Source organism: Schistocerca cancellata, chromosome 1 (assembly GCF_023864275.1).
Source record: "Schistocerca cancellata isolate TAMUIC-IGC-003103 chromosome 1, iqSchCanc2.1, whole genome shotgun sequence".
Classification (NCBI taxonomy): Eukaryota; Metazoa; Arthropoda; class Insecta; order Orthoptera; family Acrididae; genus Schistocerca; species Schistocerca cancellata.
Window position 1 is genome coordinate 364,790,398 of NC_064626.1, and position 13,445 is coordinate 364,803,842.

General features: G+C 44.8%; 1 protein-coding gene across 3 annotated transcripts in view; it reads right to left on the reverse strand.

Annotated features, from left to right (window-relative positions):
• Positions 1–13,445, reverse strand: part of LOC126174682 (spermatogenesis-associated protein 6) — a 195,176-nt gene that overhangs the window by 73,626 nt on the left and 108,105 nt on the right. The gene's annotated exons all lie outside the window — the stretch shown is intronic.

A 13,445-nucleotide genomic window follows, 5' to 3' on the forward strand; every position in this document is an offset into this window, starting at 1 on the left:
GGACTTCTCCATACTGGGCAAGAGAGCTCTCATCACTGCAGATGCATCTAGCATGGGTGGCCAGGATGTGTGGGACGGATTTTTTGGTGTGGAAGGGGTGGCAGGTGTCAAAGAGCAGGTACTGTTGGTGATTGGAAGGTTTGATGAGAACCAAGGTGTGGCTGGAGACATTTGAGAGATGAAGATTGACATCTAAGATGGTGGCATGATGGGTGGAGGAGGATCAGGTGAAGAGGTTGGGAGAGAAGGTGTTGAGGTTGTGGAGTAATGAGGATAAGGTGTTTTGGTTTTGGGTCCACATTATAAAGATAACATCAATAAAACTAAACCAGACCAGGGGTTTGGTGTTTTAGGAAGCTAGGAATGTTTCCTCTAGGTGGCCCATAAAGAGGTTAGCATAGGAGGGTGCCATTCAGGTGCCCTTGGTTATGCCATGAATTTGTTTGTATATGCTCCCTTCAAATTTGATGTAGTTATGGGTTAGGATGTAGTTGGTTAGATGTATAATGATGAAGAGGTGGGTTTGCAATCTGCAGGGCACTGGGAGAGGCAGTGTTTAATCAGGGCAAGGCCATAGGAATGAGGAATGTTGGTGCATAGGGAGATTGTATCAACAGTAATGAGTAGGGGGTGGGGATTGTGGAGAGTTGGTGGAGGAAGTGGTTGGTATTTTTTATGTGGGAGCCTAGGTTTTGGACAATTGGTTGGAGATGTTGATCAACAAGGGCCGAGATCTTTTCGGTTGGGGAACTGCAACCAACCACAATGGGGAATCCAGAATTGTTAGATTTGTACATTTTGTGGAGCATTTAGAAGGTGGGTGTGTGGGCTGTTGTGTGTAGGGAGATGGATTCAGGAGAGAGGTTCTGGGAACAGCCTAAGGATTTCAGCAGGGATTGGATGTTACTTTGGACTTCTGGGATGGGATCACTTTGGCAGATCTTGTAGGTGGCAGTGTTGGACATCTGGCAGAGGCCCTGTGCCAGGTAATCACTCCGGTTCATCACAACAGTGGTGGAACCTTTGTCTGCCTGGAGGATGATCAGGTCAGGACCCATTTTTAGGTTGTATAGGGCAGCCCTTTCTTCTGTTGAAATGTTTGGTGTTTTTAGTCAAGAGATCTGGGGAAGGATGGGACAGACAGGTTGGAAGTTAGGAATTCTTGGAAAGTGGCAAGGGGATGGCTGGGCGGGAGTGTGGGAGGGTCACAGTTGGATGGTGATGTGAACTGGGACAGGCAGGGTTCGATGTTGGAATTGTATTGGATTTGGTTGGATTGGTTGGTGGCAAAGAAGTGTTTCCACTGTAGGGAGCAGGAGAAATGACCTTCATCTTTTCAGATTCTTCCAGTGCTTTTCCCTCACAAACCTTATTCAACAAAAACACATCTCCATGCACAAGCACCCTGAACAATCTCCATTCCCTCTGCAAAATACTGTTACTATGCAATCCCCACTACCTACACCTCATTACACAAATTGAAATCCTGACATTACAACATCAAGAAGAACGTTTGAAACACCATATCCACATGTAGTTAACCAGCCTGCTGGCATCCCACTACTGACTTTGGACACCACTATGCAACCCCCATCCTACACACCTAAAATGGTCCTGATTTGACCACCCTTCCATCAGACCAATGTTCCACCATTGTTGTGATGAACCAGAGTGACTACCTAACAGAGGGCTTCCGCCGGCTGCTCGACAGCTACATCTACAAGCACTGCCAAAGTGACCCCATCCCAGAAATCAAACATAACATCCAATCCCCGCTGAAATCCTTAGGAGTATCCCAGAACCTCTCCCCTGAATCCATCTCCCTACTCACTGCAACAGAAGCCTGCACACCCACTTTCAACATGCTCCCCAAAATACACAAACCTAACAGTCCTGGACACCCCATTGTGGCTGGTTGCAGTGCCCCCACTGACAGAACCTTGGCCATTGTTGATCTACATCTCCAAACAATTGTCCAAAACCTAGCTTCCCTCATTAAAGGTATCAACCACTTGGACCTAGCTTCCTTCATTAAAGGTATCAACCATTTGGACCTAGCTTCCTTCATTAAAGGTATCAACCACTTCCTGCACTGGCTCTCCACCATCCCCATACCCTTAACTCTCAGTTCCCTACTCATCACTGTTGAAGCAACCTCCCTATACACCAACACCCCTCATGCCCATTGTCTTGCCGTGATATAGGTGTTCGTTCTTTCCGCCCGCTATATGAGATTGGAATAATAGAGAATTGTGAAGGTGGTTCAATGAACCCTCTGCCAGGCACTTAAATGTGATTTGCAGAGTATCCACGTAGATGTAGATGTAGAACAATGCCTCTCCCAATGCCCTGCAAATTGCAAACCCACCACTTCATTTCTTGTACATCTAACCAACTACATCCTAACCCATAACTACTTCCCCTTTGAACGGAACGTATGCAAACAAATTTTTGGCACAGCCATGAGCATCTGCATGGCATCCTCCTATGCCAACTCCCCATGGGCCACCTAGACGAAACATTCCTACTTTCCCAAAACCCCAAACCTCTGGTCTGGTTTAGGTTTATCGGTGACATCATTATAAACTAGACTCAAGGCCAGAACACCTTATCATCATTCCTCCAAAACCTCAACACCTTCCCTCCCATCCACTTCACATGATCCTCCTTCATCCTTCGTGCCGCCTTCCTAGATGTTGATCTCCAGCTCTAAGATGGCTCCATCCCCATCATGGTCCACATCAAACCTACAGATCACACACAGTACTTGCTCTTTGACAGCTGCCACCCTTTCCACACCAAAAAATCCCTCCCACATAACCTGGCCAACCATGGTAGATGCATCTGCAGTGATGAGAACTCTCTCACCCATTATGCTGAAGGCCTCACAAAGTCAATTGCAGACAGGTAGTTCCTGCCAGACCCAATTCACAAACAGATTTCCCATGTCATATTCTCACACACACCTGATCCTCACATTCATCCCAAGAACCAACAACAAAGAAGGGTCCCACTTGTCACTCAATACCACCCTGGACAGGAACAACTGAACCATGTCCTTCATCAGGGTTTTGATTATGTATCATCATGCCCCAAAATTAGGGACATCCTACCCAAGATACTTTCAACACCTACCAAAATGGTGTTCCACTGCCCATCCAACCTGATGAAGCAACCTTTGGTTGCGAAAGCTTGAATTTTGTGTGTGTGTTTGTGTGTCTATCAACATACCAACACTTTCGTTTGGTATATATAAAACAAAGATGCTATGACTTGCCAAACGAGAAAGCACTGGTAGATAGACACAATAAAAAACACACAAACACAAATTTCAAGTTTTCGCAACCCACGTTGCTTCATCAGGAAAGAGGGAAGGAGAGGGAAAGACAAAAGGATGTGGGATTTAAGGGAGAGGGTAAGGAGTCATTCCAATTCCGGGAGCAGAAAGACTTACCTTAGGGGGAAAAAAGGACAGGTATACACTTGCACACACACACACACACACACACACACACACACACACACACACACACACACACACACACACACACACACACATATCCATCCGCACATTCACAGACACAAGCAGACATTTGTAAAGTCAAAGAGTTTGGGCAGAGATGTCAGTCGAGGCGGAAGTACAGAGGCAAAGATGTTGTTGAATGACAGGTGAGGTATGAGCGGTGGCAACTTGAAATTAGCGGAGGTTGAGGCCTGGTAGGTAACGGGAACAGAGGATATACTGAAGGGCAAGTTCCCATCTCCGGAGTTCTGACAGGTTGGTGTTAGTGGGAAGTATCCAGATAACCCAGACGGTGTAACACAGTGCCAAGATGTGCTGCCCGTGCACCAAGGCATGTTTAGCCACAGGGTGATCCTCATTACCAACAAACACTGTCTGCCTGTGTCCATTCATGCGAATGGACAGTTTGTTGCTGGTCATTCCCATGTAGAAAGCTTCACAGTGTAGGCAGGTCAGTTGGTAAATCACGTGGGTTCTTTCACACGTGGCTCTGCCTTTGATCGTGTACACCTTCCGGGTTACAGGACTGGAGTAGGTGGTGGTGGGAGGGTGCATGGGACAGGTTTTACACCGGGGGCGGTTACAAGGGTAGGAGCCAGAGAGTAGGGAAGGTGGTTTGGGGATTTCATAGGGATGAACCAAGAGGTTACGAAGGTTAGGTGGATGGCAGAGTCTTTCCGCTCCCGGGATCGGAATGACTCCTTACATCTCCCTTAAAACCCACATCCTTTCATTTTTCCCTTTCCTTCCCTCTTTCCTGATGAAGCAACCGTTGGTTGTGAAAGCTTGAATTTTGTGTGTATGTCTGTGTTTGTTTGTGTGTCTATCAACATGCCAGCACTTTCGTTTGGTAAGTTACATCATCTTTGTTTTTAGATATATTTTTCCCACATGGAATGTTCCATATATATATATATATATATATATATATATATATAAGAACACCGTGAATTCATTGTCCCAGGAAGGGGAAACTTAATTGACACATTCCTGGGGTCAGATACATCACATGATCACACTGACAGAACCACAGGCACATAGACACAGGCAACAGAGCATGCACAATGTCGGCACTAGTACAGTGTATATCCACCTTTCGCAGCAATGCAGGCTGCTATTCTCCCATGGAGACAATCGTAGAGATGCTGGATGTAATCCTGTGGAACGGCTTGCCATGCCATTTCCACCTGGCGCCTCAGTTGGACCAGCGTTCGTGCTGGACGTGCAGACCGCGTGAGACGATGCTTCATCCAGTCCCAAACATGCTCAATGGGGGACAGATCCGGAGATCTTGCTGGCCAGGGTAGTTGACTTACACCTTCTAGAGCACGTTGGGTGGCACGGGATACATGCGGACGTGCATTGTCCTGTTGGAACAGCAAGTTCCCTTGCCGGTCTAGGAATGGTAGAACGATGGGTTCGATGACGGTTTGGATGTACCGTGCACTATTCAGTGTCCCCTCGACGATCACCAGTGGTGTACGGCCAGTGTAGGAGGTCGCTCCCCACACCATGATGCCGGGTGTTGGCCCTGTGTGGCTCGGTCGTATGCAGTCCTGATTGTGGCGCTCACCTGCACGGTGCCAAACACGCATACGACCATCATTGGCACCAAGGCAGAAGCGACTCTCATCGCTGAAGACGACACGTCTCCATTCGTCCCTCCATTCACGCCTGTCGCGACACCACTGGAGGCGGGCTGCACGATGTTGGGGCGTGAGCGGAAGACGGCCTAACGGTGTGCAGGACCGTAGCCCAGCTTCATGGAGACGGTTGCGAATGGTCCTCGCCGATACCCCAGGAGCAACAGTGTCCCTAATTTGCTGGGAAGTGGCGGTGCGGTCCCCTACGGCACTGCGTAGGATCCTACGGTCTTGGCGTGCATCCGTGCGTCGCTGTGGTCCGGTCCCAGGTCGACGGGCACGTGCACCTTCCGCCGACCACTGGCGACAACATCGATGTACTGTGGAGACCTCACGCCCCACGTGTTGAGCAATTCGGCGGTACGTCCACCCGGCCTCCCGCATGCCCACTATACGCCCTCGCTCAAAGTCCGTCAACTGCACATATGGTTCACGTCCACGCTGTCGCGGCATGCTACCAGTGTTAAAGACTGCGATGGAGCTCCGTATGCCACGGCAAACTGGCTGACACTGACGGCGGCGGTGCACAAATGCTGCGCAGCTAGCGCCATTCGACGGCCAACACCGCAGTTCCTGGTGTGTCCGCTGTGCCGTGCGTGTGATCATTGCTTGTACAGCCCTCTCGCAGTGTCCGGAGCAAGTATGGTGGGTCTGACACACTGGTGTCAATGTGTTCTTTTTTCCATTTCCAGGAGTGTATATGCCCAAACTCTTTGCCTCTGTATATGTCTGCTTGTGTCTGTATATGTGCGGATGGATACGTGTGTGTGTGCGAGTGTATACCCGTCCTTTTTTCCCCCTAAGGTAAGTCTTTCCGCTCCCGGGATTGGAATGACTCCTTACCCTCTCCCTTAAAACCCAAATCCTTTCGTCTTTCCCTCTCCTTCCCTCTTTCCTGATGAGGCAACCGTTGGTTGCGAAAGCTAGAATTTTGTGTGTATGTCTGTATTTATTTGTGTGTCTATCGATGTGCCAGCGCTTTCGTTTGGTCCTTTTATATATATATATATATATATATATATATATATATATATATATATATATATATATATATATATATATAAAAAAATCACATCAGCTAGCTGTGTGCTGCTTAGCTATGAAACCATGTGGCCAGCTGTCTGCCAGGTGCCCCTCTATCTGCACCCCAAGCTAGCCCACAGACAGGCCCCAATCTCTCACAAGTGTGACACTTCCCCCAAACCTCCTCCCTGTCTCTTGCCTCTCTCTATCCCTCACCCCACCCATCCCCACACCACCACTTCACCACTCACTGTAGGCCAGGAAAGGAATGACAGTCGACTGAGTACAATGTAGGGAGACAGGCATACACATGTGAGTGAGAGTGAGAGAGAGTGTGTGTGTGTGTTTTTGTGCATGTTTTTCCAACAAGCTTGAAAAAGGCAGTGCATTTCAAAAGCTAGCCAAGCTCTGTACCTTTTGTTTGTGTACCTATCGATGACACAGTGATTCTGCCTTTCTGTGAGTCATCTGTTCTATTCCTAAATAGTTTTTATACATATTGACTATCAGCTACTATTTGCATGCTACTTATTCTTGTAATTTCCTGAGGGCGTAGTGCAGAGTGAATGAAGCAAGCTCCATTCATTATGATATGGCCATGGCAAGCAGAAGATTCCATAAGCAAGAGAAATTAGTCTTGTGCTGCATAAAAAAACTGAACACCTTCCAAGTTAAAAATGACATGTAGCAATAATGGAAAAGTTAAGTATTCTGAGTAATTGAAGCTGAAACTGCCTCTTTCAAGAGGAGTGCAGAGTGGCACACATGGTGAGCTGGGAACTGGTTCATTACTAATTTACATAAAAAAATACTGCAAATATAGCACAACAAAGGATACAAAAGTACTCTGGTTATTATTATTCTATAGCAGCACTAATGCAGTATTTGGGGAACATGACACTGACCTGAAGTCTTTCAATCTATGTTGGTTTAAGGAATTGGGGAGATGAAGAAAATGTGTACAAGTTGTAAAACTGAGAACACTTCTTCACAATCTGACTGCACTTTGCAAAAAAAAATACTAAAAACAATAAAAAAGGAAACAAATATATGAAATAAAACATATTATGGGAAAAAGGACTAGATTCATAATCAGACTGCATTGTGATGATGGTTACAGGTAGAGCAATTTGTGGTAGCAAGTAACTTATTGAAAAGTTATACATACAGCAAATGATAAGCTCTCTGAGATGGTAGGCACCAACTGTACATAGTTTTCTCATTGTTTTACTCCTGAAGCATACTGCTGGATACTGTTCCTCTCCATTTGATGATAATTTTCATGCCACACATTTAACAAAATTTTGTATATATGGATCACACTCAGTTATCTCACTTCAAATTTTTGTTATGATTTTAGCTAAAGTATGGCCATAAAAATTGCATTTTCCGTATTTAGCAGTTACTTAAGACAAAATGTTTTGTGGAAAACCACATCCCTATGCAAAATCATATAACAAGTCAACTGAATTATATGAATAACTAAATTACATTTCCCTATATACCAGACACTTCATTTGCATCTGGAAAAAGACTGATTTTAACTTATTTTTACCCAAGAAATCATGCCAGGAACAGTTTTTGCAAAGAAAGGCAAATTATTTATTTTTGTTCCATGACAGTTTGTAGGATGTGGGTAATAAATCTTTAACTTACACGTTTTTACTGACTAAATATAAATCACTGAAAAATTGTCAGTAGATCTTATGTAACTTGCTGCAATGATCAAATAACTACACAAACACACTATATCAAAATATCCTATTTTACCAGTTCATAATCAGACCAATTTTATGGAAAATATGGACAAGGAAAGCAGCTTGAGAAAAAGCTAGCAGTCAAAATACTTTGCTTCAGATGTCACATGAGTAAAATCATGTTTACTTGTTGTTTGTTTCGACAGACATATTGAAATATACAGGATGCCCAAGAAGCCCCTAAACATTTCTGGAAGAATGCTAATTTTTGTCTCTTTATTGCAGGTAATCTGAAAGAAGCTGACCAGAGAGCAATGAATCAGTGTTGTAAGTTGGATGCTCATGGACAGCATTTTGCTGAAGTTCGTCAAATGTTCTGTTACTGTAGAGAAGCCCTAATGCGAACAACCATTAGATGTTTGGTCAACATATTTCAGTGAAATGGAAATGTTATTGACGGGAAGTGTTCTGGATGGCCATTGATGGTGCAAGAAACTGTTGAGCCCATTGGAAAAGCTATCGAGCAGAGTCCAAAAGCATTGACACATCACCTTAGCTGGGAACGTATTATCATCAAATCAACTGTGTGGCATACCTTTTAGTTTGTTCTGAAGAAAAAGGCTTACTTCATCCAGGTGTTCCATCATCTCGAACCTGAGGACTATGCGGCACACTTGGCCATGTGTCACAAATTAATTGAGGCAATAAACGATGGATATTTGTTGGCACCTTCCATATCTGTATCTTTCCAACCACCACAATAGCAAAATATTAGTTTTTTTGAACAACTCCACACAGCATGGAAGCGGACCATGACACTTCAAAGGTAAATGCATAAATGAGCCTCACTCAACAGCAGCTTTATGGCATCAACATCATATCTGAACAGGTTTGAAGAATCCCACAGCCCAAATTGTTTTTGAACAACATTCTATTTCGGTAGTGTTTCAGGAGGACAGCACCCCACCACACTTTCTGTACATTGCGTATAATTATCTCAACAAATTGTTCCCTGGACGATAGATTGGACGAAGCTCATCACAGATCTGGGCAGCACGCTACTTGGTCTAACGTCCTGGACTTCTTTGCACAGGGTCACATAGGAAGTGAGGTGTACATGGATAGGATTAGGGATTTGCATGAAGGCATTTGAGCAATGTTGGAGCATGTTTTTGGGTATACCAAGGAGGGATGTTGGATAGCAGGGATTTTGTTGAGCTATGGTGCCTTCTTCCACATTACATTCAAATTTTTTCACACTGTAAACATTTCCTTAGAATTAAAGTCCTCTCTCACAGAAATGTTTAGGGATGTCTTGGGCATCCTGTATGTCACTCTGCTATGAAATATTAAACATGTTATTTAGTGAATAAATGAGTGAAACTAAAACATTCTGCAATCTTTTGCTGTGTTGCTAGGAAAAGACAAAATTCTATATGAGGAAGAGCTCGACACAGTGGTATCGTGGCATCTCTTACAACCAGAAGCAAGTGGACAGTAAATTTCCTAATAACCTTCAGATAAAGTACACCTCAATATTTTAGGTAACTGGAAAAATAGTGTCTTTTCAGCTACCTGTACATGTTTTTACTATCAACAATTATTTCTTAAATAGGTCTTCAAAAGTAGTCCATGGAAGCCACATCTTTCTTTTGATATATATTAACATTCTTTCTTTCATGGTAGTATCAATGGAAAACAACATGTGTAAGACAGTGTCTAGTTTATATGAATCATCCTGGCAGATTAAAACTGTGTGATGGACCGAGACTCAAACTCGGGACCTTTGCCTTTCGCGGGCAAGTGCTCTACCCTCTGAGCTACCAAAACACAACTCACGCCCCGTCCCCACAGCTCCTTCTACCAGTACCTCGTCTCCTACCTTCCAAAACTTTTACAGAAGCTCTTCTGCGAAACTTGCAGAACTAGCACTCCTGAAAGAAAGCATATTGTGGAGACATGGCTTAGCCACAGCCTCGGGGATGTTTCCAGAACGAGATTTTCACTCTGCAGCGGAGTGTGCGCTGATATGAAACTTCCTAGCAGATTAAAACTGGAAGGTAGGAGACGAGGTACTGGCGGAAGTAGAGCTGTGTGGACAGGGCGTGAGTTGTTCTTGGGTAGAACTTGCCCGCAAAAGGCAAAGGTCCAGAGTTAGAGTCTCGGTCTGGCACATAGTTTTAATCTGCCAGGAACTTTCATATCAGTGCACATTCCACTGCAGAATGAAAATCTCATTTTGGAGTGTCTAGCTTCTTCATCTGTCCACTGTCTAGACTGTGACTATGCTAAAACACAAGGTGCTGTGTCATCAGGGTTTATATGCGTACGAGAGAAAAAAATTCCCTGATTTCTCAATTAAAAATACACTTTCTTCCAGGTGAAAAAACATTTTTTTCGTGCTAAGTGACAGTATATATTCCCTTGGAACTGTGAAACTTATCAATCCTTTGAATGGTTAAGATTTTATACACGGGCATAGAACTTCCCGGCACTTTAGAAAATGAAACTCGGGGAAAAAACACGTTTTGGAAAGATCTTTGATGTGCAGAAACGTGTACGCTGCACATTTTCGTATTACGAAAGTATTAATTCGAATTCCGCCAAACACTGCGTGTTACTTTGCGAAGCATTGAAATCGAGATTGCGATGCACTTTTCTAAGCCAGCCATAGCTCATGTCACGTGATCTCATCAGCCAATGACAGCGGATACTCAGAGCATAGGACACATGATGAAGTCAGCCAATCAGCATTCCCAAGTTGGTGGATTTCCTGTCAGATTTCACGGAATTTCACGTTGTGTGATGGGTAAAATGTAGTTTTGACGTTTGACTGTTTTTTTGATGGGTGTTATTAAATCTGGGCCTTTTTTTGGACGGATTTCTTTTTGTTTCATTTAATTTTTAAAAAAAAATTCTTTTATAAAACTATAACGAAAGCAAATCTTGTGCACCTGCAAGACAGTGCCATGGATGTATTACACTAAACTTTAAGTTTCATTCAGAGTGTTGCAAAAACGGGCAGGCTGTATTTCTGATTTGTTCATTCAAATTAAATATATAACCAAAAACTGAACTGAAATTAACTCCTAAGATATCCTTCCTGTTGAGCAATGTACAAACCTATTTTTAAGCTAACAGTATCAGATATCTCTGATGAATGGCAACTTCAGCAAAGCAAACATAATGCGGTGGCAAATTGCTCTAATTTCTGTTGTAAGCAAATATACAGTAGTAAGAAGAGTCCCATACTCACAAACTGAGCGTGAGGAAAAGAAGCAGGAATCCTGAAATGCCATCCTGGGAATGGTCTAGGTGGAGGTGGTTTGCCATTGCCCTCATCCGACCTGTTACGAAGTGTTGAGGGTGTTTTTGTACTTAGGGGATGACTGTGATGAGTGCTGGTACTGTGTGGTGTTGTGTTTGTGTTTTTATGGACGAGGAGGGAGAGGTTGCAACTCGGTGCTGGCACATAGCTTAATTTTTTCTTGAAAACCATCAAAGGGGCCACTGAGCTTAACATACTCACCCGACGGACGAATCACCATCAACAGTGTCACATGTCCTATTTTCATGAGAGATTGTGGAGAGGTTTGGAATTTAATCCAGGAATTTGGCGCAAAAACTGGCGATCGGGAAGTTTAAACTACCATCTCTCCTCCCCTGGCTGGCCAAATACTGGCAGCGAAAGTATCATCTACCACCAGGATTTGAACTGGCCATAAATACATGATACGTGCCTCTAGCACCAGCAGCACACTAACAAAAATATGCTTCCCTCCTTGCTCCATGAGTTAATGCCGCAAATTCTGGATAGAGAGACATTAGTGTACAGTACTTCTTGCGAATTGTAACTTGGCATTTGTTGAGTGGGGTTTGTGGGCAGAGAGGAGAGTGAACGTGGACAAGCTGTGCTGCATGGAGTTGGTTGGTTTTGGGGTTTGATGGGGGCTAAACATCGAGGTCATCAGTCCCCAGTTCCAAACAGACATACTTGTAAAAGGCCTATACAGTAAAAGTGTAACCTCTGCACCCAGAAGGAGGGAACACCAAGGGGTACAGAGCTAAAATGGACACTGCAGTAACACAAAATAGAGGACACTTAAAAGGAGCAGAGCATATAGTTGTCTAGAGTAAAACAGACTACAGTGGTTGATGGATCAGGTAAAAGGTCAACCTCTCAACTACAAATGAAGAACCTCCAGCTGAAAGAGTTGATAGAGGTACCAACACAACTTGTTACCATAAAAGACACTATTTTGGTATCCACGTCACAATTAAAAGTCGCTGGAGTGGGTGTAGCTGGAGAAATCATGCGAGAGCACCCACACTAGAGCGAGTGATAAAACCCAGCTGCACAGATAAAACGTAAAACTGAGTCAGCTATAGAGGCACCGTCACCTAGAATTAAAGGAAGTGCAGCTGGTAAATTAAAGGACTGCCGCAAGGGGGCTAAAAGGGGACAGTCCATCAGAAGATGGACCACTGTCAGCCCTGCATCAAAGTGACACTTGGGCAGGTTCTCACGACGAAGGAGATAGCTGTGGATCAACCACGTGTGTCCAGTTCAGAGATGGGAGAGAATAACTGAGTCCCTACGCATGCCCCTCAAGGATGAGTTCCATACGGCCGTGGATGACTTGACCATGTGGAGCTTATTTGGCGTGTTCAAGACAGACCATTCAGAGCTCCAGACATAGCGGACCTTGCGATGTAGGGCTGACTGGAGGTCTCTTTCCATGAGACCAAGCTCCAGGGGGTGGCAAAGTGGTGGCCTACTTGGCCAACCGATCGACACGTTCATTTCCTGGAATGCCGATGTGGCCCGGTGGCCACACAGACATCACTGAACGACCACACTCGGCGAGAGCAAAAACAGCATCTTGAATACTGCGCACCAAAGGGTCCCTTGAAAAACACTGGTCGAGTGCTTGCAATCCACTCAGGGAGTCACTGCATATAACAAATGACTCCCCAGGGCAGGAGCTGTAGGAGGGTTGTTCATGCAGCCCCCCAAATGGTATGGCCGAAGCAGCAAAGGATGTTAAGGTGCCGCCAGCACCGTTGTTTAAGCTCGCGAAGATGAGGTGCCCAATTGAGCTGAGCATCAAACAGCATGCCAAGGAAGTGATGCGTCTCCTCAATACGAAGGAGTTCATTCGCAAGGTGGACCGTGTGATGACAACAGAAATGCATCACTCGGGCCTAGGAGGCTGAGAACTGAAAACCATGGTTGGATACCCAAAAATGTGCCTTACGGATAGCTACCTGCAGCTGCCGTTCAGTGACACTGATGCTTGGGGAACTGTAATAAAGACAAAAGTCATCAGCATATAGAGAGGAACAGATCGATGAGCCCACTGCAGCCTCAAGACCATTAATCGCCACCAAAAAGAGGGGAACACTGAGAACCGAGCCCTGTGGGACACCGTTCTCCTGAATATGAGCAGAGCTAAAATATGTGCCAACTCGAACCCGAAAGGAGCAATTGGAGAGGAAATTCTGTACAAAATTGGAAGAGGAACCCGTAAGCCCCATTTGTGCAGCGTAGCAAGGATA